This window comes from Pipistrellus kuhlii, unplaced genomic scaffold, assembly GCF_014108245.1.
Source record: "Pipistrellus kuhlii isolate mPipKuh1 unplaced genomic scaffold, mPipKuh1.p scaffold_m20_p_6, whole genome shotgun sequence".
Taxonomy (NCBI): domain Eukaryota; kingdom Metazoa; phylum Chordata; class Mammalia; order Chiroptera; family Vespertilionidae; genus Pipistrellus; species Pipistrellus kuhlii.
The window spans coordinates 39,425,340-39,448,604 of NW_023425562.1; positions in this window are offsets into that span (position 1 = coordinate 39,425,340).

Genomic DNA, 23,265 nt, shown 5'->3' on the forward strand with positions numbered 1-23,265 from the left:
GTATCTGAAATCCTTTAATTGTTAAATTTTTAAATGTTCTAGCTTTAAATTATTCTAATACATTTTATTTCAAAATTACCCTATAAAAGTGATTGAGATGAATTATATTTATAAAAAATATATTCTAAAATAATAAACAATATTTAGAAGACTTTTCTAATTTTCCATGAAAGATCTTCCTTCCTCAAAAGCCTGCCTAAAACCTATTTTTCTACAGATGATTAAGAAAAAGTAGAATGCATAATGGCAGGGTAATAGACTTGAATTATAGCTTTAGAAAACTGTGTTCCTTTTATGCAACACATATTTGAAAGGTTTAGAAAAGTGAAATGTTTTGACTTAAAGAAATACATGTTGTACTCTACACGATAAAATATCTCTGAGTCAGAAGTCGATTGATTTTTATACTCCTCATACTAAAAGTATAAAAAAGTATCAAGTGACAAAACTTAGCATTATAATTTTATAATTTTTGTCATATTTGCAATATCAAAAATTATTCCAACATAACTTGGAGTATGCTGAAATAACTCAAAACAAAATAACAATAACATTGAAATAATAAATTATTATTATTATTATTATTATTTTAGAATGTGGTTAAACTAAATCAAAGAACTGTGGAGGGCAAACCAGTGAGCAAGGGAAAAAAACCTCACAGAACGGTTTTAGTTTAGTTTGAGCACTGATGCAGAACGAAGGAGGAGCTAATGAGATAGAATCTGAAGATCAAATATAATTTCATGGCTTTGAACTCTGTCCCTCTCTACAGTAGAAAGGCAGTTTTGTTTTTGTTTTGAAACTAAATTCTTTGAAATAAAGGGTGAATACAGATTAGTGTTCTAACCGCAAAAGAGGTGATCAATTTAGACTTTGAATACATTTGGATACATAGACATACTGGAGGTAATTTAAGAGATATGCAGCTAAAGAAATCTAAAGAGGGATTAGCTTCTTTTCCAGATTGATTCCATAGTCTGATCATGGAATATGTATGACACACAAAAATAATAATAATAAGAGAGCAGGGGAGGAAAAGATGAAAAAGAAAAGAATCTATTTTTGTTGAGCAGACTTATTCATGAGGCAAATGGTGTACTGAGTGCTTAGACTATTTCTCTTTGTCTGTTTCTGGGCGGGTGATTTCCGGGGCCCCACAGACTCTCATGCCTACTTCTGCCCCTGTTGGTACACTGCTTCTCTTCCTTGGAAACTGATCCTTTTTTCCTGACTCCTGAGCACCAAAGCACTCCATGGTTTTACTCTTTCTTCACCCCCCACCCTTCTCCAAAAAAAAAAAACAAAAACAAACAAACCATATTTTGGAGTCTTTAAGTTAATATATACTTTGTAATTAGAATATAACAATTATAATTACCTTACATTAAGTCAATACTGACTTAGCTGTAAGACCCTGGGTATTTGCGGAAAAAGAGTTAAACAAATATGTTCATGTATTTAAAAAAATGTGCCCTGCTGGTGTGGCTCAGTGATTGAGCATCAACCTATGAACCAGGATATCATGGTTTGATTCCCACTCAGAGTTCATGCCTGGGTTGAGGGCTCTATCCCCAGTGTGGGGTGTGCAGGAGGCAGCCAATCAACGATTCTCTCTCATCCTTGGTATTTCTATCTTTCCCTCCCTCTCCCTTGCTTCTCTGAAAACAATAAAAATATATTTCTAAACAAGAAAAATTTATTCCATTGACATTTGCCTTAATTTATTTTTTATTAAACAGTTGATCATTTTCTGCCAAGTTAAAACACCTTTTATATCATTATATTAATCTGGTTTTAAAATATATAAGGGTCTGAATCTTATTCTTCAATGGAGTTAGCTATGACTTCCAAATGAAATGATGTAAGTGAAAATACTTGAGCAACTATATAGGCATTTGTGAAAACTGTTTATTATTTATTTCTCTAAAATCAATCAAACCTTTATTCTCTTGACACAATATTTTTAAGATGGCACACTCATTTTGTTAATAATCCATGCACAAAGTCTCAGAATGTTTGTTTTTTCTTTAAATTCAGATAATTAGAAATTCTCATTTATTCTTCATTCAGAACCTTCCTAAATAATATATCACAACCTCTTCTTTTTAATCCTCAAAAGAAGGAACTGCCTTTGTCTTGCATGTGATTTTGAAATTCTTTTTAAAATGTATTATCTGTTACCAGTCTTCTAGCAACACTCATTCTTTAGTTTCCTACTCAATTAAACTTCCTAAAACAGGCCTTTGTCCATTTTCCCCTACTCGAGTTTTCAGTAATTCCCATAACTTTTTAGGATAACATTTTTAAATCGTGCCTTTGAATTTTAAGATTCATCACAACTTTCCCAAATTACTATTATGGTTTAATTTCCTAATAATGAGTTATTTCAAAGAATCCAAGTAATCTCACTGTTCCAAAAATAAGCATTACAGCCGAAACCGATTTGGCTCGGTGGATAGAGTGTCGGCCTGCGGACTGAGGGGTCCCAGGTTTGATTCCAGTCAAGGGCATGTGCCTTGGTTGCAGGCACATCCCTGGTGGGGGGTGTGCAAGAGGCAGCTGATCGATGATTCTCTCTCATCGATATTTCTGACTCTCTGTCCCTCTCTCTTCCTCTCTGTAGAATATCAATAAAATGTATTTTTTAAAAATAAGCATTACATTTCTAACCTCTATAAAAAAATATACCTATCACCATTTATAATACCCTTAAAAATTTCTATCAATTCAACTCTTAGTTGATATTTAGCAGAATAAATATCAACTAAAACAAGAAACATTAGAATGTAAACCTACAATAGAGATTGGCTCATAGTTGTAGCTTTATATATATTTTTGTTAAATGAATGAAGAAATTTGTAAAATATATATAAAATATAATGCATCAACAATTGCTAATTGATTTTGAATATCAAATCATGATAGAACTAGAGGCCTGGTGCACAAAATTTTCATGTACTGTGTGTGTATTGGGGGAGGGGAATCCCCTCAGCCCAGCCTGAACCCTCTTGCAGTCTGGACCCCTCACTCCTTTACTGTCACCTACAGCAGAGGCCAAAGAGGATCCTGCCTCCAAGGCAGCTCTAAGGAGCAGTAAGAGCCCAGCTTCTGGCTGAGCAGTGCCTCCCTTTATGGGAGCACACTGACCACCCGGGAGCAGCTCCTGAATTGAGTGTCTGCCCTCTGGTTGTCAGTGCAGGTCATAGTGACCTGTCATTCCACTGTTGGGTTAATTGCATACTAAGGTTTTATTATATAGGATTAAGGATATTGTGCCTTTAACTTTTCAAATTCATATTCTGTGTTTGTCTTATTTAGAAATGGAAAGTATATAAACATGAGGGTGATTTTTGGTAACAGAAGAGAAAAATGTGTGGAATATCTTCAAACAATAGAAATTTCTGAAAATTAGCTCCATTCTTGATGATGCATTTTGATAATTATTTCAGTTTTCATGGTGATCATCAGAATATGGAATTATTATGTATTATCTGACTCATTCAGTTCTGAAAATGTTGCTTCCAACAAATTATATTGTGGAATATGAAAATCTACAAAACAGATACCAACACCAAACTAGTAATTCGAGCTGCCTAATTTCCTTCAGTGTGGCTGTTTAAAAGGAAATATACACACATAATTTAAAAATGCATAATATTACATACACATACTATGGAAGATACAGGATTTAACATGGAGCAATGATTCATAGGAAAGTAAGTTTCTAATAATTTTCAGGAGGAATTACAAAGAAAGGAGAAAAATAAATTGCTTCACCTCTAAATAACAGCATATAAAGGAATCCTAACAGAAAAATGTTTTGCATTTTTCCAATAGAACATTATGGAGAGTATGGTGACAAAAATAAAATAAAATAACAATTTAAAAAATTGAATAAAAAGGGAGATGAAATTGACTTCACAAGTTAAAAAGATATAAACCAATATAGAAATATATGACTAAGTAAAGAGTACCAATAAGTTCAAATAAGTAAATGAAAATATATAATTTTTGGATATTATCTCCAATGATCTCTAAGGGATTGCTATTCCTAGAAAGTAATATTCGAAAATATGTCCAATAATGTTGATTCCTAATATTAACATTGTGTTTCTTAACAGCAGGCTCTGTGTTTTATTATAACTTAAATGCTCAACCTTGTTTCTACTCTCAAGAGTGACATGAGAGTCTTGGCTGAGAGAAGTCAAGAATAGCTCTGCATCTTGGCTCCATCACAGGGGATGATGCTTTCAAATGGGACATCAGGTAGGAAAAACAGAATTAGAGGGGTTTAGGAGAGGCTTCATGCCCCTTCTGATATTGAGGTTCTTATCCTCTGACATTTTTGCATCTTTTGTCTTATCCCTCCTTTTTTATTTGCTAACTTTAGCTTCAGAAAATTTGGAGACAGAAAATTTGACCACTGTAATTTCTTAAGATTCACAAGAATCTGACTCTGATGGCTCATGGACTGATGGTTTAGGAAGATGATCCTCTCTTAAGAAAATTATATGCTATCACTTTGTTCTAAGAGTGTAGCTTAAATGGAAGATTTTCACTTCCTCTACAGTGTAAGGAATGACTCAAAATCAAGATAGCACACTATGATACTGCAACATCTTTCTGCTCCTAAAACCCCAACTTCCAGTCCACTCATGATCTAAGTTCCAAAGGACAGCAAGGGACGGCTTAATTAGCTACCTCACTGCCCAAAACAAGGACTGATAGCACCCTTGCTGGGAGTAAAGGAGCTTTCACCTAACCTCCGCAAAGTCTTTGTTGCCTATCACTTGCAATGTACGATATCCTGTCACCAGTGTCTATGCAGTATTTCAACTAACAGACACCCAGGTAAATAAGCATAAACAAAGTGTCTAAACTGACTAGCATCCATGTCTTGGGGACTCCAGGGATACTTGTGTCTTCTGAGATTATATCACATAATGAGAACTTTCATACATTCTTCTTCACATTTCTCTGTGGGGTGGTACAAGAGTCATCATATCCAGACTGACAGTGAACAATTAAGCTAGACTCTCTCTCTCATTTCCCAAATAATTAGGAAAGGGTTCTGACTGTAGAAGTCTGCAAAATGAATTATGTTCAAGTGTCCAGGTCATGAAAGATAAGGGGAGACAGGGGAACGTTTCTGTTCTGGAGAAGACAAGAGATAAATAATAAAATGCAATAGGGCATCTTCCCTGGAGCTGTCAGCAATAAAGAACATAAACAGTCCAGTGATGGAAGACACTGACAACGCCTGGCCACAATAGCAGTCAGTAGCTATGCCTTGATGCAGGTTGCCCAGGACCAAACCAGAGAGGGTCAAACCTGCATTGCCACTATCTGTCCATTATCCATATATCACTGCTGACATGTACACATAAGGAACTATTTGCCATTGAAACTGGGTCTCAGAACTGTTAGACATTGAAATTGGGACTCAAACATTTTTTGTTATTATATGTTTATTTCTAGTCTGCAGTTGCAAGATTTAAAAAGAAAAAAGAAATGGGGAAAAATAGTTAGAGATAAAGAACCATTGAACAAACTGTCAAACTATAATGGGAAGGCAAGAGAGGTTGGGACGAGGGTCTATAAGAGATCAACCGAAGCATTTGTATGCATGCATACAAACATAACCAATGGATACAAGACATTGGGTGGGGGGCAGGTGAAGGCATATGCTGGGGAATAGGGGAGGCTGGAGGAAGGGGGGAGGAAAGGAGACATATGTACTATTTGTAATGTTTCAAACAATAAAAAAATTAGTTCTATAAAAACTATCAAAAAGAAGAAGATGATAATTGGGAAACATCAATGAAATTAAAATAATTTTAGTCCTGAAAACAGCAGCCATTCCATGCAGAGGATGATGAGCCAATACCACATTTCTATGGGAGCATTTTGTGACTATTTTTATTCAACCACAAACAAACCATGGTAAATTAAATCAGGAATCAAACCGCATTATTTAATCAAATTGATTATTTTACTGTTTAAATATTTGATCTCATCAAATGAATTATGCACTAAGAGGCCTTTTTTTTAAAAAAAAAAAAACATTTTAATATTATTTTTGGTATTATAGAAGTAAATCTTCCCACAATGCATTCATAGTCCCCAAAACTCAGTTTGTGTGTCATTAGGCATCCTCGTGATTTCCATGATTAAAGCCATCATTTAGCCTTAAGGGTGAAACAACACTGGATTTCTGTCCAAGCTTCTCTTCCCTGACTGCTTTTTGTTCATTTTAAACTTTATTCTTGAAAGTATCATATTACAGATGTCCTCCTCTTTTTTTCCCCGTTGACCCCCTCCACTCCATTCCAGATCCTTTCAGTATTCTGTGTCCATGGGCTATGCATATATGCATATATGCATAGAAGCTCTTTGGTTAACCTCTACCTCCGCCCTTCCCTCTGAAATAAGCTGACTGACTACTTTTATATCTTTGGACTCAACTCAGTTATCACTCCTATGTGTCTCCAAAGCAGATCTCCCCTACAAGACTGACCACATGCAAATTATGTGTCAGAATGTTAGCTCTGCACAGACAGGGTCAGCGTGTACCTCTGTGTCCGCTTTCCTATGAGCAGCGAAAGGCAGGATCTCAGAGGCCTTTGTTCCCATGCTCACCTGCATTTAGTGGAGCGCCTGTCTCTCAGGGTGTGGATCAGAAGTATAATAGGCTGGAGCAGCTCTGCTCGGTCGATCTCATTCGGTGGCCCTAGCTAAGGAGTGGTTCCTACCTGAATAGCACGCTCTTTAGGGCAGAGATTAGAAGCTTCCAAAAACAGGCGTGGAAATTCAGGTGCCCAGTAAGTCATTTCTGCGCAATCACAAGGCCAACCTCAAACACCAACAGAGATGACAAACACATCCCTTCCGTGGAAGTGAGGGGTGGAGATGGCAGTGAACATTTGCTTACAATGTATCATCTTCCGCAGTCAAAGGTCAGGGATAGCCTCTGGCTCGTAGTTGGTGTTGAATGCATTTCTTTTGTGCTTAATTGTTCTTAACAAAAGATTTCAATGGTTTTGCTTTTTTTTTTTTTTTTTTTTTTTTTTTTTTAATGCCCAAGAGCAAACAGGTTAAAAGCAGAGTGAACTACAGCTCAGTCATTAAACTTCCATCACATCACCTGTGAGGTCTCTGCCTATTTATCTGTCTCCTTCATGCTCCTGTGATCTCCATGATGTCCTGCCTCATTAGTGTCCGCACCCCTCCAAAACTGGCTTGACTTCTGGGAAGTGAGCACTCAATGCTCATTGAATAAAGAATAAAGGAAGACAAGTGAGAAAGAACAGGGAGGCAGAAAGAGATCAAGGCAGAGCAGAGACCAAACAAAGCAAGTTGCTGACCTGCCAAGAGCACTCTTCCCTCCCAGAGCTCTAATTGGTGCTGGAGCATTTACTGAAATATTTATTCTGTCCTTTGAAGGGATAGTCAAAAACTTCTGGTTTATTAAGTTGTTATTACAAATATAATTTATCATAAGGCCAGCCTCTAAATTGGCTTTTGCTGGCTAATTTACAAGTCATAGAGGATATATGATAAAAATGCAAAAGAACAAGTTTAATTTAGGTCTAAAGTTCATAGAACCACAGGATAAAGAATCATAAAATATTTACAGCTCAATGAGTTCTATACATAATCTGATCTTGCTAGTGGAATTAGGACATGCAAAAGCCAGTTGAAAATAACATTAATAACTGGGATTTGATCCTCTAATTGTCCATGATCATGTACCTGTCAAGGGTGGTGTCAGAAAGGTAACCTGGGTCCTCTGGCTTGTTTCAGTATTCTTTGCATTTTTCCCTCTGACTCCCTGATATTTTCAATTAACCTTACTAAAAATATATTAATATATTCCTATAATACAAAAAGATCTACTATCTCTTTTACATGCATATCACAATACACACACACATCCTACACATGAAGAGATTTTCGCAAAATCATGGGTAGACCTCACAAACTTAATACTGAGCAAAAGAAGACAAAAAGAAAAGGAATACTCAGTGAATGACTGCATTTATATGAGGTTGAAAAGCATGGTCAGACGGCCAGGTTCCTTCTGCTGAAGGTGGAAGTGGCTGGGGAAGGGCAGAGGTAGACAGGGTTTTGGGAGAGCCAGGGGATGCTGCTCCTTTATTGCTTCTTCCTGGTGGTTTTCACCTGCCCCATATCTTCTGTCTATGTTTTGTTTTGTTACACTCTTGGCACTACTCTTCCTCACTGAACACACCTAAGTGTATCTTCAGAGATTATGAGGTTGGTCTTCCATAAATCTTTTGGCATTGCTCTTCACTTTGTTTTTCCTGAAAATGCTAGTTCTCTAATTCGCAGTGCATCTGTCTCGGGGTCCTTTCTCAGGACACCAATGCCTCGGTCACAGATTTCCTGAGAGACACCATTTACTCTGCCATCCTTTTAAAAGATGGTGATGCCAAGGATGGCGTGCCCATTCGCTTATGTTCCTAAAGCACTTTTCCTGGACAATTCAATGAGGCATGATGCTGCAGTGATAAACACCTTATCATAATGGCCTTTTCTATACAACAAAGATAGTAAAAGCATTATAGAAAATTATAGAATAATTTAAAAAGAAAATTCCTGTCTTCCTCTCCTTCTCCCTCTGGGCATTCCCATATGCAGAAATGCACAGAGACCAAAGAAAGAAAGAAAAGGAAGATACCCAAAGGCAGAAAAGAAAACCAGTAGACACACATATGCATATGCACACACACATAAAACAGAACAGGAAGTTGGGATTTCTTCTTACAAAGTAAGAAATTTTATTTGGGGGACATAAACTATATAATTTATCAAATTTGTTTTCATGTTATAAATACATATGACTTGAGCACAATTCTAGAACTAAACCATAATATTACTAGAGGCCCAGTGCACGAATTCATGGATGGGGGGGGCGGGTCCCTCTCGGTGGCCAGTGGGGATCTGGCCAAAACCTGCAGTCTAACATTGCCTGCAGCTCCTACCTGCTGCTCCTGCTCATCCGGCCCCCACTGTGCCTGCCACAATCAATCGAAAAAGGCTTGTGCTGCCGCAGCAGTGCTCACCAGCCATGAGTCCTGTGTCTGGTGCCCTCCCAAGAGGAGCGGCCTGCAGGATAGGCCACTACCCTTTGGAGGAACCAGCTCTCCAACATCTCCGAGGGGTCCCAGATTGCTAGAGGGTGCAGGCCAGGCTAAGGGACCCCACCAGTGCAAGATTTGGCTGGGGAGGGACTACAGGAGGTCTCCAGGGCATATCTGGCCCATCTTGCTTAGTCCTGATAGGCTGGACCCCAGTTAGAGCATCTGCCCCCTGATGGTCAGTGGATATCATAGCAACCAGTCTACCAATTGCCTATCTGCCCCCTGGTGGTCAGTGCACATCATAGTGATCAGTTGAGCAGCATTAGCATATAATTAGTATATTATGCTTTGATTAATTGTTCAGTTGTTCTACCATTCGGTCAATTTGCATATTACCCTTTTATTATATAGGATATGTATTCCACTCTTGTATACTTAGATTATTTTTTTATTTTTAATACAAACAATTTAAGTAAACCCTCTTATTTTACTATATTTGTATAAGAAGGAATCTAGGAGAGTAAAATTGCTAAATTGAAGAAAATGAATGTTAACAAATGCTCTCCTGAGATGTAACAATTTACCTTCCCAGAACAGATGCATAAAATTGCTAATTATGTCCACTTACCTGAGGGGAAATAATGTTGGGCATTATACATATATATGAGGGAAGTTTCTGGTTATTTTGTTGTTGTTGTTTTGACATTGTTTTATAGGTATGTTGAAAAAATATTTTCTTATGGATATTTTATTTATTTGATTGACAATTAAGGCAAACAATACCGGTTCTTGTTTTCATTTCCAATAAGTATATTAGTTTCTCATTGCTGCTTTGACAAATGACCATATAATTAATGGCTTAACATAGCACAAATGTATATCTTACAGTTATGTAAGTAAAAATATCAAAGTGGGTCTCATTGGCCTAAAATCAAGGTGTCAGTAGGGCTGTGTTGCTTTCAGGGAGTCTAGAGGGACATCCTTTCCTTTACTTTTTCCAGCTTCCAGAGGTTTCCCACATTCTCTGACTTGTGGCCCCATCTTCCATATTCACTGCCAACAGTATGTCTTCACATCTCTCTCTCAATAAGGCCTTCTCTTCTGCATCCCTTTTCAAATAATTATGAGATTTGATTGAGCCCAGATGACTAGCAATTTTTTTTTCCCATCTATCAATACAATCTTAATTCCCCTTATAAATTAACATATTCACAGTCTTGGGACTTCAGACCTAGGCATTTCTGGAGGTAATTTTTCAGCCTACCATCCATCTTAATGTCTAAGTCTTAGATATATATTCATATAGAAGGAATATATTATAGATGGCAGATAGACTGGAAGGAAGGAAGGAAGGAAGGAAGGAAGGAAGGAAGGAAGGAAAGAAGGAAGAGATAAATAGTAATTAACAGATAATTTAGAAAGAGGAGATAGTTTTTGCAGTATTTTATTTTATTTTATTTTTTGCCTAAAGTGATGAGTGCTATCCCCTATAAAGTTTTTTGTTGTGGTTTTAAAACTTGTCCTAAAAACAAATCCTTCTCATATCAACTTTGTTTGGTTCCTGGAGAACCAACTATCCAGGACAATGCACTCTTGTAAGATTCAGAAGAGAAATATTCTTTTATAAAGCAGGATAAATCAGGTTGATTTAGAAAGGAGGTGAAAGGGAAAACTAGGAGAACTCAGGGACATTCTTGGCAGATTTTAGGAAATGGTATATATGGAAGTCAAGGATAGAGAAATTATTGTAATTCTCCTAATGATTTCCAATATTTCCAGTTTGAAGTCCATTGCTCTAAGAAATTGTATGGCTCCTATAAGCCCTTCAGTATAAATTTAAGATTAATAAAACCTAAATTTATTGTATTTGTCTTTAATGCGTTAGGGCTTTACTTGCCTCTGATTGGTGGAAACAGAATTAGAACAAGGAGCATCAGGAACAGGAAATGCACCCTTATGAGAAAAGCAGTTTGTTTGTAGTGGGTAAGTTCGGTAGACAGTGTATCCCTCTTCTCTGGGAGCTGGCAGTGCCTGCAGTAATCACTAACCCATAAACAGTACTTCCACATCCACTTGTTGAAGACTTTTCAAAGCCATTTATTTATATTAACACACACACACACACACACACACACACACACACACACAATCTTCTTACCCCTCCAAAAAAACATGAAATAAGAATTCACTCTCATCCCCATTCTAAAAAGGGCCCCAAAAAATGAAATGCAAGTACATCAAAGTTAACAAGTCTGACTACCTAAATCACAAGCCAGCAATTTGTGAAAATGTCCTTGACTCAGAGACTTCAGGTTCCCACGCTCGAGGTAAGGTTTTACAGAATGTTTTATCTCATTCTGGACTTAGATAAGTCAGATGGACCATTCCTCCATCTGACTTATCTCACTATGTCTTGAAGGCATTAGTACCTTCTGAGCTTGAACTGCATTAAATATGTGGAGCTGAGTTCTAGGAATTGAAAAAGAAGTGCTGTACTTTTAATATTTAATTTTCATTAATCATTTAAATAAAAAGTAGTGTTCTTATTGGCTGTGCAACTTATATAAATCAAAAATTAAACTACTGACTAAACTTATAAGACTGTCGAAAACACATACCGTGTTTCCCCGAAAATAAGACATCCCCTGAAAATAAGACCTAGCACATCTTTGGGAGCAAAAATTAATATAAGACACTGTCTTATTTTTGGGAAAACAGGGTAGTCTGTATACTTAATATGTTTTACATAGCTATACTTCTTAATGTATTTCCCAAGTATTTATTGGGAATATATAATGTGCCCAAAACTGCTAGACTTTGAGGATATATTAAAAGGTATTTAATACCTCTTGGGATGCCTAAAGGTGTTGTCCCTCAGCTATTTCAGCAGAAGAGATAACCTCAAAGAGATTTGGGGTGTATAACTTCTATTTAATGCAGTAAAATTCAGCGTTCTTTTTTTTAATCCTCACCCAAGGATATGTTTTTGGTTTGATTTGATTTTTGTTGATTTTTAGAGAGAGAGAAGCAGGAGGGAGGGGAAAACTTGGATGTGAGAGTTAAATATTAATTGGTTGTCTTCCACATGCACCTAACCAAGGATAAAACCTGCAATCTGGTTATGTGCCCTGACCAGGAATCGAACCCTCAGCCTTTTGGTGTATGTGACAATGCTCCAACCAACCAACCCAGGGCAGTTCTTGAGAAAATAGTGTTAGCAAAAGCATCACCTTCTTGGACTGAAAGAAACAGAGAGTATGAATTCAAAGGAGATGTTGGAATCCTTGATTCGGCTGGCTGGAAACAGGCTGAGAAAAGTGTTCAGCTGCATATCTATAATACCTCAAATAAAAGGGAAGGGAAGACCCAGAGAATAAAACCAAGAATCAGATCCTCTAGGGAGAGGAGCAGTCTATGTAACAGATAATATCTGTAATTACCTAATTATAGATATTGACACCTGGCAGAAAGACATATAAATACTTTTGAAACCTCCTCATGAAATTCTCAGAAATACTAATAGTACATGAGGGAAGAGGCGAAGACACTAAACTTACTTTCTAATCAGCTGGGGCCAGAGCCAGGATGCATCAGTCAGCTATTTCCATGAAACCACTTCATAACAATCCCTCACAGTTCTCTGGGGTTTAGAACCAAATACTGGTGTTTATTCTCGCTCAGTCATGTGTGGGTGAGCTGGAGACTGGCTGAGCTCACCAACTCCCCTTCAAGTTAAAGTTCAGCTAGACCTGGTCCTTCTTTGCAGGTGTACTTAGGTCTGCTCCGGCTTTTTCTTATCAAAACTAAAGGGAAGTCAAGGGTGTGGGTGGAAGTGGGAAGAGATTAACCAAAGAACTTATATGCATATATGCATAACCCATGAACACAGATAATTGTGTGATGAAGGCCTGTGGGGGGAAGGAGCAGGAGGTTAATGGAGGCAGGGGTTGGGGGGGGGGGAGGAGAAGGGAGAAGAAGATATCTGTAACACTTAAAACTATGATTTCTTTTAAAATGAGAAAAAAATAGCCAAATGTATTCAATGATAGTCATACTCGTCTAAGTTTTTTCAAAAGAATACCCAAGAAATGCACTAATGATAGCAGTTTTTTTTTTTTAATCTAACTGCAAATATAATTAGATGCATACATGGATACAATGATGAGGCTCATTAGATGACTATAGATATTGACTCATACTTGTACATCATCCATACATTATTGCATTTTTGTCCTCTTTCTTAAGTAAAATCTAGCCAAGGCAGTACCTCCCATTTTATTGTCTGAATTTTTAATGGAGTCTCCCCATGGCTATCATTCATTGTTCTGTGATCTATATTTGCTTAAGCTAGCCATCCTTCCCTCCATACTGAGAAGAAGCTCTTTTCATTGCATAGTAGAATCACAAAAGCACAAGCCTGTCTGCAAAGACATTTTAGGCCTCTGCTTACATTTTATCTGCTAACATCCTATGGGCCAAAGCAGGAAGCATGGCCAAAGTCAACATTAATGGAAGTAGCAGGTCAGGCCAGGGAGAAAATTAGCCTTGCGTATTATGATCTACCAAAGAGGATCCTTTGACTGAGAGTATTTCCAGTTATCTTTATGGAATAGAATTTTCACACATGCCTAGCATGGAATGGGCCTAAAAAAAATAAAATAAAAGGTTCTGATGAATAAAATGTATTTAGCCAAAAGGCTAAGAGACAGTCATTGACCTCTAGCTCCAATCTTACAATGTTACATGATTCAATACACTTAGAAGCAAACAAATCTTAAAGTTAGCAAGAATAGTCCAAAGCTAAGTGTAAATCATGTAGATCATAGAACTATGAAAGATAGTCCTTGGGGAATATCCATTAAAAATTTAGGTAGTAAAATGGAGGGGATTTATCCCAGCTAGATTTTACTTAAGGAGGAGGACAAAGTATGCAATAATGTGTGGATAATGTACAAATGTGAATCATGATCTGTAACTATCTAATTAGCATAATCATTGTATACATGTGTACATATAATTATATTTGCAAGAAATAAAAAAAATTATGTCATAAGTGCATTTCTTGGGTACACTTCTGGAAAAACTTTAGTGGAAGGGGAAATAAAAGTAAAATAAGAAATGGAGGAGGGGCTTAGACACAATATTCTTACTAGTTTAATTGACAGTAACTATTATTGAAACTATTTGAATACTTTTGTAAGAACAATAAAAACATCTTTAATTGCTGAAAAAATAAGAAGGGAACTTTTAAATAGGATGTTTTCATTAATCAGCAGCTTATATTTGCAAAAAAAAGAGTCATATTTTCTACACTCCTTTGATGAAAGCATTACAAATGTTGTCAAACACATTTTCCAGTATGTAACATGTTTTACATCCAGAGAATGTTTAATTAATTTACTGATTAATTTTTTAATGCTATTGCTATTTAGCAGCTGTTTAGAGGTAACTCTCTTGCTCATTATAGAAATTCTACTTGTGAAAAGAAGTCAACTGTGGCAAATAAACTTATTGAATTATCCACCTCACCAATTATATAGTATAAAATTATTCATCCTCATATAATTTGATCAGGAAAAATCATTTATATTTAGCAACTGTGTAAAATTAGATATTATGCTGGAGAAGAGATGCAATTTAAAACTGTCTATAGTTTTTAAAAAAAAGCCTTAAAAATGTATTTGAACACTGAATTAGAGCCTATTTTCACATAGCACTTTGTTATTTAAAAAAAAAAGGTTAGAATATAAGTAATTGCTCCTCTGAGCCCACTTCTATCACCATATAAAAAGCATCACTTAGTTGTTGAAATCCAAAATGTCTGTTGGTTATTATTAGTGGCTTGGCAATTTACTGGAGATGTCATACTTATTATATTTCAATGTGCATAAATTAATGAATTCAATTCATTTCCTAATAAAACCAACATAATTTAATTGGGAACTCTTGTGTTTTACCATCATCATGGCTATCTGTGAGAAGCACTGTGGCTAAGCATTTGTAAAGGTTGAGCTGACACTTAACATTTGTTATTCATAGTGCTCTGCTCAGCATTAATATTGCTTTCCAAGCTATGTATAGGTCTTTGTATCTTATCTTATTTAAAGACCATGGTTGATGAATCTGAAGATTACTTTTCTGCAACAGCTAACCAAGTGGATCTAAATAGGCTTATCCACTAAAATGAATTTTCCAATGAACTAGAAATAAGCACATCAGCTATCATTTCAGGCTATACGGATTATTTTTTTTTCTATTTGGTCAGTCTTTCTAGAATCTTCCAAATAATATATTACTCAATTAACAGTCAAGAAGTATATATACCTTTACCTATAATAATTCTATCTACATTTTTCTGTCTTTGTATCAGTTGATATATTTATATTACCCATAATATATCTATACACAATTTAGAGGCAAATATATTAACATATATATCCATATATTGCCTACAATTTGTGGGGGGAAATCTTTAAAAATGACAAAATAGCAAATAAAAAATTACTGCAATAACAAATTGATTATGTCATCATAAAAGAAATATACATTAGTATGATGTATTTAGCTTTTAATTATTTTCTGTAAATTAGGAATCATAAGAATGGCTCTTTTTTTTCTCCCAGAGGAATCACCAATGTAATTTGCTAAAAATGGTCAAATTGTTGAAGTCATCTAACATAAAAGATGTGACTATATAAGATATACAGAAAATTATCTCAATAAAATAGTTAGCTGTTTAACAACCCACTATCCTAAGAATTCTACAAAAATCTTTGTAAAAAATCCTGCATATTCAATCAACTAGTGATTCCAATATTAGTGTAGTACTCTCATGAATATTTGGTTACTTATTAAAAGATTTTTTAAAAGTCTTTGCATTTTGGCTATGAAATATATTGTTAAATCATAAAGATATAGGTATAACTGAAAGAATCAATAATTTTCATGGCATTATTACATAATAATTATATAATTTCATGGCATTATTATATAATAATTATCTCATTATTCTCTTTACAAGTCTATATCAAACAGTAAAAAACACCTTGAAATTTAAAAAATACACAAAACTGACTAAATATGTTACAAGTTTTATAAAAACATATAAATTTGCTTCAAGATTATTATATTTCATTAACAAATAAGGTATCAGGTAAAATGTATTTAAAAAATTTGGTTACTGTCCTTTAAATTTATTATATATTAGAATTATGTTTTAAATACAGTATATTAATTCACTATTGAAATATTGCTCTTCTAGAAACATATTTTATAAAATAAAGTCTATGTTATTTCTGTTTCAGGATAGCATAAAAGAAGCAAATAATTTTATGTTCGTAGTTATAGTGAGCACAGCTTATAAAACCTTTTAAAATTTTATTGCAATGTGATTATTGATGTGCTTTTTCTTTAACAAATAAACAGTAAGCAACTTCCATTTCAATTTATATGGCAGAATTTATACCTTCCCCTTCCCCCAAAAAAATCTTTCTATAGCCAGTATAGCTTGATCAAGTGTAATAAGCTGAATTCATATGAAAATTAGGAGAAATGCAAAGGGACAAGAAAAACAAAGAAGGTCATGGTAATAAGTCTGAACTGATGCTGGATGATGGTGAGATGTGGATTCAATAATCTCGGACTTTGGGTTTTATTTTTTTTTAATATATTTTATTGAGTTTTTACAGAAAGGAAGGGAGAGGGATAGAGAGTTAGAAACATCGATGAGAGAGAAACATTGATCAGCTGCCTCCTGCACACCTCTTACTGGGAATGTGCCTGCAAGCAAGGTACATGCTCTTGATCAGAATCAAACTTGGGGCCTTTCAGTTCATAGGCTTATGCTCTATCCACTGAAACAAACCAGTTAGGGCCAGACTTGGGGTTTTAAAAGCCTCATGGATGGGAGAGAGCACCTTGAGTTATCACCTGGCCAGGTGTTGGAACTGAAGTTCCTACATGAAGTACAACACTGAACACTTGCCTTCAGTTTAGTTACAATAAAACAAACAAATTAACAAAAAGTTACATAAATGTAGTCACCTGGTATCACTCTTGGATTCACCACAGGAGCAAGAGTACACCTACATTTTGGGATGTGCCCACAACTTAGCTGCTCAAAGATTCTCTCAGGTAAGCTTTTAGCCATTACAAGCAAAACACCGAAGTTGGAAGGAACATGATAAAAATCAACAAAATTTAGAACAGGGAAACAATCCAATTCACCAAAAAAAACAAAAGAATCCATGTATTCTAAATACATCTCTAGGATATGACAGTTTAAAAGCACACACAGGAATGAAAAAGATCAAATATAATACAAGTGAGTGTTTAGCTATAAGGATACATTTGGGAGGGGACTAAGATGGAAGGTGAGTAGAAAAAGGGACTTTAACTGTAACTGTAATGTTTCATTTCTTAAGCTAGGTAAAGTTACCTGAGGGGTGGTTACTAGTATTAATTATACATTCTTGTACTTCTAAAACAATAGTAAATATATATTAAAATTAAAAGAATAGTACCACATAATGAGGCCATTATGGTGTGATGCTGTGTAAATACATGATTTTGAAATTTTTTTTTGCCAACTTTTACATGTTTCATCTTAAATAGAAGAAGATTTTCCATACAACCCCTAGGAGGACACAGAAGACATAGTTTACCATTAAAGATAAGGCTGCCCAGATGCATCTAGGTGCTTGGGGATCAACATCTCAGCACAAGTTGCAATCAAGACACCCTCCTCTGCTGGAAAGAAGTCTCAGCTCCAGGAATCTGGCCACCTTAACAGTCCCTACAAGAGTCCAGTCACCACATCAGAGACCTGTTTGCACTGTAGACTTAGATTTGAATAGTAAATGCATCAAGGATGGGGGTGACCTTGTGGACATAGATACAGTGACCAAGCTCACCAAAACTATAAGGGAAAGTCAACACACCAATTAGTTTATTAACTTGTAGATAAAGAGCCATTAAACATTATACAAATAGACCTTCTGATCCGTGCAATCTCTGTCTGTGAGAAAATGAAAAGAGACAAAATTAGAATGAATTTTCTAAGCACAAAATCAGAGCATGCTGAGTTGTTTGAAAAACTCAGTGGTTAAAAACGTTTACTCTGACAGACTGACAGTCACAGTCAGAACACTGACTTAGTTTATCACTGTGAGAAACTCTTTGCTTCCAGTGCCAAGAAGATTCTCTTCAGATCGAATGAAACTCTCTCAGAGCAAGAGCCTGTGGTCTGATGCTTCCTTTGACTCCAAGTTCTAAAGGGTACACTACTAAGCTTTTAAGTAAGGAAGAGATGACATTTCTCCTTCCAAAAGTGACTACTAGATTTGCTTACATTTTAATCTAAGAAAGCAATTGTTTTGTTGATACTTTCCTAATATCAGCTCTATATCCTTAAAAAATAACAGGTTTAATATAATTAACTGGGTTTATACATAAGGTAAACAGGTAATCCATACTAACAACTGCAGATGTGTTCACCACACTTAACACAGCTGTAGTTTGCTTTATTCAATACTCCCATGTTATACTAAATGTTACAATTAAATTATTTGTTATACACTCTTATTCTAAAGCAGATCTAGTTTTCAAGAATAATATTCAATTTTACTTCTTGAATCATTTAGAAAATTTAAATGTAACATATATCCTCATCAAATGGCATTATACTTATACAACCACAATTATGTTTCATGCAATATTCAGCAGTTTCTTATAAAGAACAATTACTACAATGATTATTCAGACACTTTTTATTTCTACCTACTGCTAGAAAAAGCCATGTAATATTATTATACATTCTTTAAACTTTAAGTTAACATAATTAACTTCCAGCAGGTGATAGTGAAGTGCAAAATAAATACTTTGCAGGACTCAGGTATCATAACAATATGTCATGCTATTTAGCGCCCATTTAATTTCACTGTGTCAGTGGCATTTCCTTTCCAACATCACTTAGCAAATAGATGACTGACTACTGTGGCATTTGACATTTGACCAACAATAAATATCAAGAGCAATTGCTCCAAGTGTAAGTAATTCAACATAAAGAAATGATCTGGACTCAAGCTTGGGATGCCAGGCATGAGCTATGGTGTAGGTTTTACGACACTAATGCTCTCTTTTCAATTTTGATGTATTTTTCATTGATCTTCATTTATGAAAGTATTGATATTACCGATGTCCCCTTCCTCTCCCTCCACCGACCCTCTTCCCCACCACCTCAGGCCCTCACCACACTAGTGTTCATGGGTAATGCATATATGCATACAAGTTCTTTGGTTAATCTCTCCCAATTTCCCAAACCTACCTTTACTCTGAGGTTTATTAGTCTGCTACATGAATAGTTAAATTTAGCAAATTATTGATATTTGATGCAGTTGTGTGATGAGTACATGATGGGTACATCATATTCTCTCTAATTTTGCACATGTTTGAAAATTTGCATTATCAGAGGTTTAAAATGTTATGATTGTGATTGTGCTCGTGGTTTTGAATATTTGTGGGTATTTATTCTGGATAAATTCCTAGAAGATAGACTATCGGTTAAAAGAAAAATAGTAATCTTGTTTATTACACTTACTTTACAATTAATTGGTTATACATAGAAATGCCTATATTCCTTGTTAAAGGGTTATAAGTTTTCACTAAACTCTGGGTAAAATAGAGCATACACTACTACTTTAACTTATATATCTTTACTTTCTAAAAATATATGCTTAATAGCTTTTTAAACCTTATGTAAATCAATTGCCTGTTAAATTTTTTACATATTACTTTTTAATCATCTATTTTTATCTATAAAAGTACCTCATTTATTAAGGACTAGAGGCCTGGTACACAAAATTCATGCACTGGTGGAGGGAGGTGTCTCACAGCCCATCCTGTACCCTCTCCAATCTGGGACCCCTTGGGGGATGTCTGACTGCCAGTTTAGAAAGTGCATGGTGTATACACAGGAGCCAATTGGGCATACTTTTCACAATCCGAGACTGATGGCTCCTAACCACTCACCTGCCTGCCTGCCTGATTACCCATAACAGTTCCCCTGCCTGCCTGATTACCCCCAAATGCCCTCCCCTTCCAGTCTGATCTCACCCCTAACTGCTTGCTTCTCTGGTGGCCTGATTGCCTCTAACTGCCTCTGCCTTGGCCCCCACCACTGTGGCTTTATCTGGAAGGAAGTCAGACATCAAGAAGATGTCTCATCTATCTAGTCTAATTAGCATATTACCTTTTTATTAGTATGGATATTAATATGTTGTGTACCCTTTAAATTAGCATTTAGACTTTATATGTTCTACCATGCATATATTAGAAATATGTATGCAGCAATATTTATCCATCATCTCCATGTTAGCACCTACCATTAGGATCACAGGTTAAAGGTGAGAAAAAGGAATGCTTACCTGATATTCAGGACCTTGTCTAGCACCATCAGTGAGACCTTGGTAGTCTGTGTTCCTACAACAACCAAAGGATCTAGCACTTGATGATATAAAAGTAAGGCTTAATTGCCTTTGAATCTTAATGAAAGAGCAATGTTTAATGACTGTGCACCAGCCGACCAAAGATTCCTTCCTAAATGTGGAAATGAGGCCTTTTTACAGGGTACAGAAGAGTTTGGTAACTAAGCTGGTGTGTGTGCGGAGGGGCAGGGCAGGGGGCGGGGGGGGGGGGGGGAGGCTGTGGAGCTGGGATTCACCCAGGAAAGCCTGCCTTTCTCCTCCCAGGTGCACAATGAGCAAGGCTTTGCCCTGAGGCTGGAGTCCAAGACTTTTCCACTGTCTCACTGACCTCCATAAATATTGCTGAACTTGTCAATACATGACCTTTAAGCTCTGACTGGGGTGCCGGGCCTATAACCTTCCTCCTTGGAAGTTTTTTTTCTCAGTGAAGTATCTCTGTTTCATCTCCTCACTTGCCCGAGGGCTCCTGCCAGCAGCTCTCATTGCTGTTTTAGCCTTGAATGAGAACTTTCCCCCCCCCCCCACTGGTGGAATTATTTCATAATTTTATTGTATTGTTGCTATAATACTTTATTTTCATTATATTTTAATACACATAAAGGAGCATTTCACTGGCGATCCAAAATACAAACAATACGAATCGATAACACTTTTGTGTGGGTGTGGTTGGCTCTGAATTAACCCCACATCTCAGGGTCTTTTCTTGACATAAATGTCTAACTCCAAGGAATGTTCATAAACACAGAACTTTTAACACTGCAGCTCCTAGAAAGACACATCCACACATTAGTAAATGGAACTACCATTCATCAACTTGCTTAAACTAAAAAAATCTGGAATTTTTCTCAGTTGTTTGCTTTCTTAAGTCTCCTGTCCTGACCCAGTTCCACTATCAGAAGTTAAAGACACAACCTCCAATCACTGTCTGAGAAGCCTCTACTGGCTCCACCTTGTTCTGAGCCATTTGGACCACAGAGAAAACCTTGTAACTCCTCTATTTGTGGCTGCTCCTGTGTACACACCATGCATTTCCCAAACAACTCCAAGAGTGATTTTGTAAAACTGAGTCAGGTCAAGCCCCATGTTTCCCATTAGAATCTTCCAGATCACCCCATTAATAAAAGCTAAACTTGTCACATGTCTATCCAACGTCCTCTGTGATTTGTACCCAGCCCACTCCTCCAATTTCATCCACAGTCTTCTTCAAGATCTATACTTTTATTTTTCTTATTATAGTACCTGGTAGAGTTGGACCTGCCTTAGGATTTTAAGATTCATCATTTCTTCAGCTCAGAGTGCTTGTGCCTCATGGAGGTCTCAGCTCCAAGGTCACCTGCAATGGAGACTTCCCTGTCAACCCAACCTTAATCAAGCCATACACTCTGGCTTGTCTTTTTTCACACCCCCCATTATTCCTTCTCATCTTTTTGTTTGCATCTCGTGTTTCCTGTCCATTTCTTCCACTCATTAAAGTGGAACTGGGTGGTGGGGAGGAGGGGGCCAATGGGGCAAAAAAGGGGAGATCTGTAATTAGAGTTACAATTAAGCCAACTTTTAATAACACAAAAGAATTTCCAGACAAATGTAGTTCTTATCATGAATTGGAAAAGTCAGTTCTTGAATGTAGAATTCTAAACAAAAATTTTCCATATGTCTGATAGCATGGATTGAAAATTCTGTATCATGTGTAGGGAGTAAATTTCTCCAATATTAATTGTCAAAGTTTTGGAGAAAATTATATGGACTCTAAATTATGAATCTTTCTTTTACACAACTCTATGATTATGGTAAATTGATCCATGTACTATTATACAAAGTAATGCCAGAGCTAATTACAATTAACTTTTGTCATGAAAGCCAAGGAGAATGTATCAATTTTCTAGAGTTGCTTAAATAAATTACCACAAGCTCGGTGTTTTAAAACAACATTAAAAGGTAACAGGGTGTCTTTTATTAAAACAATGAGACTTTTAAAAATATTAGTCATTGAAAATGATAACAAAATGCTTACTGAAAGAACAAGTAACTTGTAAAAGAGACTGTAGGGTTCTACTTCATTGCATAATTTTACCTTATTTTTTTAATTCACCTAAGGATATTTTCCCATTGATTTTGAAAGAGAATAGAAGTGAAGGAGGAGGTGGAGAGAGAAAAACATCAATGTTTCTCTGATATGAGAGACACATCGACCAACTGGTTGCTCTCCACAGGTGCAGGGGATGTGATCGTCCCCAGAATTGAACTTGAGACCCTTCAGTAAGCAGTCCAAGTCTCTAACCACTGAGAAATTGGCCAGTGCTAATTTTATCTTCTTAACACCACATAAGAGACTTGCCAGTAAGAACTAAAGACCTAAAGTGTTTTTCACTTGCTACAAATACAAGAATGTAACTGTTGTGGAAATGAGAAATGTGAGCATAAATACTGAAGACAGGGATATGCATGTACAAAGTAAAGTTGACTTTAGAAATATGTCCCATCATGAATTGAAATATCACATGATTTCACTCATTTGTGGAATATAATGAACAATATAGATTTGATGAACTAAAATAAATCCAGAGACATGGAAGCATCAAACAGAGTGTCCAATATCAAAGGGAAGTCAGAGGAGTGGTGGTGAGGGGGGAGATCAACCAAAAGACTTGTACGCATGCATATAAGCATAACCATGGACA